The following is a 5,683-nucleotide window of genomic DNA, read 5'->3' on the forward strand; positions in this document are numbered from 1 at the left end:
ACACTTGTGCACACACTGACATCAAAAGCTCTTTCAGCACGCCCACATACCCCCGGTCATCGTCTCAATCAAATCCTTTCATTGCACAAGAATCTTTCCTCTTTTCACGCGTCTCCTCCGGTGGACACATAATGCTCAAATTTTGCTCCCTGAAGCTTGATCCTTTCACATATATCTTATTCCTCCATGATTGGTATTGGTGAGAATACAACAGTGCTCACAAAATTGAGGGCTGATCTGCAAGAAGCTGAAAAAAATTCTGAAACAAAGAAAACTGTTGATTTTTACCAACCTGCACATCAAGATGTAAAAACAACTTTGAGGTATGAGCGCCTCATATAGTTAACACAATAAGTGCACTATCCTACAGATGATAACACATTATTTTGGTAAATATTTGGTACTAAGGGGTAGAGTTGTCAATAATACATAAATAAATAAAAATCAATACTCAGATATTAATCAATGCTAAAATTAATACCGGAGTCACTCATTTACAACAAACAGTGTAAACAACTTCACACAAACAAGTAGACACAAAGCTCTTCCCCTCAATAACAGGTGAAATACTGGACATTCATAACACTGAAACACTATCAGAGGTCTGTAAAGGTCCTGTTTCAACAGCATGGAAGTGCACATGTCAATATTAGCCATCTAACTATTAGCAGTTAACCAATAGCCACACTAGCCACCTGTTATCCTTAACGTAGTAGCTAGTTGACTTTAGTTAAATAAAAGATAAATAATTACTGTAGGCTGAACAGATCACGGGTGGAATATTGAGCCGTGACAGAGCAGATTACGGACATGTGGAGAATGGGTACAGTCAGAAGTTTCTCACTGTGCAGACCACCAAGAAAACCATAGATGAATGTGTGGAGAACTAATCCAAGCAAATAAAGAGAGAAATCTGGAGCACAGCAGCCGAATCAGACAACTTCAGTCTTGAAGAGCTGAGGAGAAAAGCTGTAGACTGAGGTGGAGCAGTGAGAACAGTGGGTGAGATAGACACTGCAGGGAAGATGTGAACAAGATGATAAACTTTTCTACTTTTGCAATAATTTTTAAAAATGTGTTTCGTATTTTTTTAAAGCCAGTTGTGAGGTCAGTTTTAAAATACAGGCAGCGCCTGGTTCAATTTTTCAAAATAAGACTTGCTTGCAATTACTTCTGTTCTTGCAGGATGGGGTCAAAATTTTCAAAAACTGTATCAAGCATTGAGTATTTTCCTGGATATTGGTATTGAGTTTGAAAGTCTAGTACCTTGACCACCCTGGAGGGAAAACAACTGTACAGATTCTTCAGTGTCAGAGAAACACAGTCATTCACTTACAGTCACACTTTCTAGCCATCTGACAAATTCATCTTTTTAGCTCCAGTTTTGGTCTCTACCATCTCCAGGAAATCTTTAGCCCAGTGCTAAAGGTCACGTTAGAGCTTGTTCATTGACAGGCAAAAAGAAAAAAAAGAAAAGAAAAAAAAAAGAGCTTGTTCATTGAAAGGAAAGTGTGCTGCTGATGTAAATGAGCTGAATGAGGAATTGGGGCTGGGTAGAGGAACCTGGTACTTTTTAGGGTATAAATCAAATTGCATCAGTACTACGACTAAAAATTCATACAAAATCAGCCAGTGTCAAATTGCGATAACAGAGGGAGTCAAAGAAGAAGAAAGCAAGTGAGACGATGTGTTGAAGAACAAAAAAACATATGAGGCCGTGGCGAGTTGAAAATCGACTCAGATGTGGTTACACTTTTACTTTGCAATGTTTGTAACGCAAAATACTATTTGTAACCCAAAATGCTATTTGCTATTCAACGGACTGCATCTAAGCACACACACTCCCACAAATGCATCCGGGGTAGCTTGGAGTTCAATAAGATAGTTGAACATGAGACAAGGACACTTGAAGATGCAGATACAGGGATGGAACCACTGACATTCCAACTGGCTGGCAGACAACATACTCTACTTCCTGAGATAGTACGTAACCTAACATGTAACCGTAACCAATAATCATCTACTCCTATAGTAGTTTGCAAAGCATGTGACAGTGATGTTAACACACAGACACTGTCGACCAAGGCAGCTGGTGTAGAGTGTAAAATGTTATAGATAAGCAAATCTTTCAATAGTGGAATGTTGACTTATTTTGTTTGACAACATTTCAAAATTGTAATAAAGGAGGAGCAGACAACAGCTAACCGAATCGACAAAAGGTACTTTTGGATGGCGGTACTTAAGTCCAGGTTCCGGTATTGGTTTAAATGTCAAAGGTACCCAGCCCACACATAATAATGCTGAGTTGTAAGGCTTAAAATAGGCATTCATGTTCATTAAACATTGTGATCTCAGCTCTATCAGGTCTATGTTAGGTTTAGTTAAAAAGTCTCACATGTGTGGAGGAGTAACTTCTATTTTCTGAGAGGACAGGGTGTTTCAAAAAGAAGCAACCAGTTTAAAAAGGCAATATATTTAAAAGTAATGAGCATAGAAGCTTGTGGTAAATTTTTAAATACAATATTAGTTTTTACATGTAAACCTTACAATGTTCTCAAGTGCTCAGTGTTTCCCCTTCCAGACAGACATATGTCCACACAACAGTCAAACTCGCAAAAGCACGTCTGCTCGGAAAAGTATGGTAATTGGCATAGATGTGGGCGAATAAGTCTTTTTCTTTAATGTGGATTTATCACAGACATTTCAGATAAGCTCGCTTCTACCACTAAATAAAGGTGTTTGGAAAGTCAGTTGTCTTCTTTACAAGCTCTGTGCCCACCTACTATAACATGGAATAATGGGAAAAAAAGTTAAAATAAAATACAACTTGTACAAAAAACGATTTTCTTTTGTAAAGATTTTGTTTCCAGCAATGATCTCATCCTCTTCATTCTTTTTCATCACCTTCTTCCCCACGGGTGGCTGAAAACTATCACGTTGCCAGCATGTCCACTCACTGGAAAAACACATCTGCAATAAGCACCTGTCAACACAGAGGCCAAACAGTTCCACCCACATTCTCCCACTTTCCTGTCACACTCTCGGCCCTTTCTGTCCTAAATATCCCTCTGACGAGCCTTTCACTACATCACTTTAATCTCCTCCTGTTTAATTTTATGTCGTGCTTGCCTTCTTCATCCTTCTATTCGTGACATTCTCTTTCTCTTATCTAACTTCTCATTGATTCAACAGTGTCTCATTTCCAGTCTTGGTCTTTTCACACACTACGCAGACTTGGCAGCAGAGAGGACAGCGATATTATGCTTCAGGTAGTTGGCAAGCGTCTGCACTTAAAGGGTCATACTGATGGTGGGAAGGTGGGAATAAGTGCATGTCTTTGTATACGTGTGTGAAGGCTGGCTCATTACCAGTGGCGATTATAGAAAGAGGGTAAAGCAACAGGAATAGAGGTAGCTGAAGAGTCCGTGAGTGCAGACAAAACTCTCAGACACAAACAGCAAGTTTGCCTGTATGCTGGGAGCTATCTGCCTGCCAGCAGTGTCTGAGTGAGTTCTTTTTCCTGTTTAGTTTTCAGGAAGACAAGACCGAGCAGCGATAAAGTTAGAAACCCAAACAAGTTAATGAGGAGCAGGAAGTAATGAGCTGATTCCATGATTAGAGGCATAATTCATCTGTACACTGAACACCCCCCTCCTCCCAGATTGAGCTTCATATTTATGTATCTGTTCCAGATCTATCTGAGTGGTATTAACATGAAGTGGCTTGTGTGCTCATGCTTCACTGCTGCTCCTTTGCTCATGGTTCAGGCAACCATTAAAAAATGGCCATGAAATGACCACCTATCCTTCACTTTCATTGTTGAGGAGACAGACAGAAAAACCAGCCAGCCATGATGTCCAGAGGGGAAGATTCAGGTAAAGGTAATTGCTTAGCAAGAGAATGAAACAGGAGATAGGATCAGGAGGAAAGGGAGAGAGGTGACAGTCTATAATTGGAAATGGAGAAAGGGGGAAGATGGTGGAAAAGGAATGAGACTGAGAACGAGGCGGGGGGTGTTAGATTCAGAGAAAAAGGGGGGGCTGATAGCTAAAGCACCTAAGACATACTTGCCATATGCCCCCTGCCACAACATGACATAACACACGACCACGCATGACACGTTACCACACATGGCATCCTGCAGTGTAGCATGGGTAAAGTAGAGGTATTCATGTCTCAGACCAGAGTGAGCAAACAAGTCCTCACTTCAGCTGTTTTTCAGCCAGGTTATCATTTCAGATAAAAAAAAAACAGACTGCAGACTGTGAGCAGAGCGCATAACTCATGTAGGTAATGTAATGGGCAATGTTATAACTAGAAGAGTCGGGCGATGTGAAACATGACAGCATTCCATCAGTGAAGGTTTATTAACATTCATCACTTGGTCAGCTTGTGAAGCCTTTTTAAATGCCTCTAGCTGAGTGCACAATTCAGATAGGCGATAGTAGGAAAGCATGATCACACACACACACATAACCTCTCTTGTTCACTCTCTTTTCTTTCCTGCAAGTATCTAAGGGCAAGTAGGGAGCCTTGTCAGGATGGGTAGTCGTCAACCCTTAAGCCCAGCAAACGTGTACTGTTGCATTTCAAGTGTGTCTGCGCTCTATTTGAAAAAATCACAGTGGCTGTTGAGGACAAGATGTACATGCCCGTGTGTGTGTGTGCGTGTGTTCTGCACAAGTTAACATACCCAGGGCTGAAGCGTGGTCCCTGATCCCTCCTCATCTGTCCAGCTGTGTGCGTATGTGAATCTGTTTTCCTGTTCTCGTTGCCCGCAAGTTTCTGACGCCGCTCCGCACGTGCGAGCCCTCCGAGCCTCAGGTCTCCCTCAGTCTGTCTCACTCTCAGACCTTGGCATCAGCAGCTGTACCAAACGTACCACTCATCCCCCTCTTCTCTCTCTCCTTCTCCCTCCCTCCCTCCCGCAGGCACGCTCGTGTGTACGCGCCTCCGTTCACTCCTTGTTGATTAACGTCCCAAAATAAGAAGGGGGGCTCACGCTGAGACTTTCCTCTCTTTCAGCCGGTCCTCATCAGCTGGTCAGGGTAGCCTTCATCTCCCTCCGGTATGGCTGTGGGATTATGAGGAAAAGAGAGGGAGGAATGGGGAAAGGAGCGTGCTGTTGCTGTTGCCTCTGCCTCCTTCAGTATGAGCGCCTCTCTCTCGTTTAGCATGCTTTTCATCTCTCTCTCTCTCTCTCTCTCTCACCTCTCTCTCGCTGCTCTCTCGCTCTTTATCTCTCCCCAACCCCCTCCCTCCCTCACTTTTCTCAGTCACTCTCTATCTGCTACTGCTCAGGCTGTTAGGATTCACAATTCAGTGTGCTGCCGAGCGTATGGCTGAGGGAGCCTCTAAACAACAGGGCTGGATAAAGAATAAAAAGAATGACAGCAAAGATTAGAAGACAGAAAAACAGCAGATGTATTTGTAAGAATAGATAAGAGGATTAGTAGTGCTCCTACTACTACTGCTAGTACTGCAGTCATTTAGAAAACAGTAATATTAAAGGTAATTCTAAGACTTTTCTAATAATCCAGCAAACATGGGTTGTACATGTAAATCACAGTTAACCGAGCTCAATTTGCCAGTATTTTAATTTACTCCTTTACACGATTCGTAGTCGTTTCCTACATCATCTAGGTTGCTCTCTTTTTATCACTGATTGCACTGAATGATAACA

The 5,683-nt window shown here is 42.0% G+C and overlaps 1 protein-coding gene across 1 annotated transcript in view; it reads right to left on the minus strand.

Annotated features, from left to right (window-relative positions):
* The window catches only part of lingo3b (leucine rich repeat and Ig domain containing 3b), a 40,820-nt gene extending 35,684 nt beyond the window's left edge, over positions 1-5,136 (minus strand). The window contains exon 1 of the mRNA XM_005721164.1: positions 4,694-5,136. The gene's annotated coding sequence lies outside the window, so the exon portion shown is untranslated. The remainder of the gene's footprint in view (positions 1-4,693) is intronic.
* Positions 5,137-5,683: the final 547 nt, after the last annotated feature.

This window comes from Pundamilia nyererei, unplaced genomic scaffold, assembly GCF_000239375.1.
Source record: "Pundamilia nyererei isolate P.nyererei 1_Seehausen unplaced genomic scaffold, PunNye1.0 scaffold00004, whole genome shotgun sequence".
Taxonomy (NCBI): Eukaryota; Metazoa; Chordata; class Actinopteri; order Cichliformes; family Cichlidae; genus Pundamilia; species Pundamilia nyererei.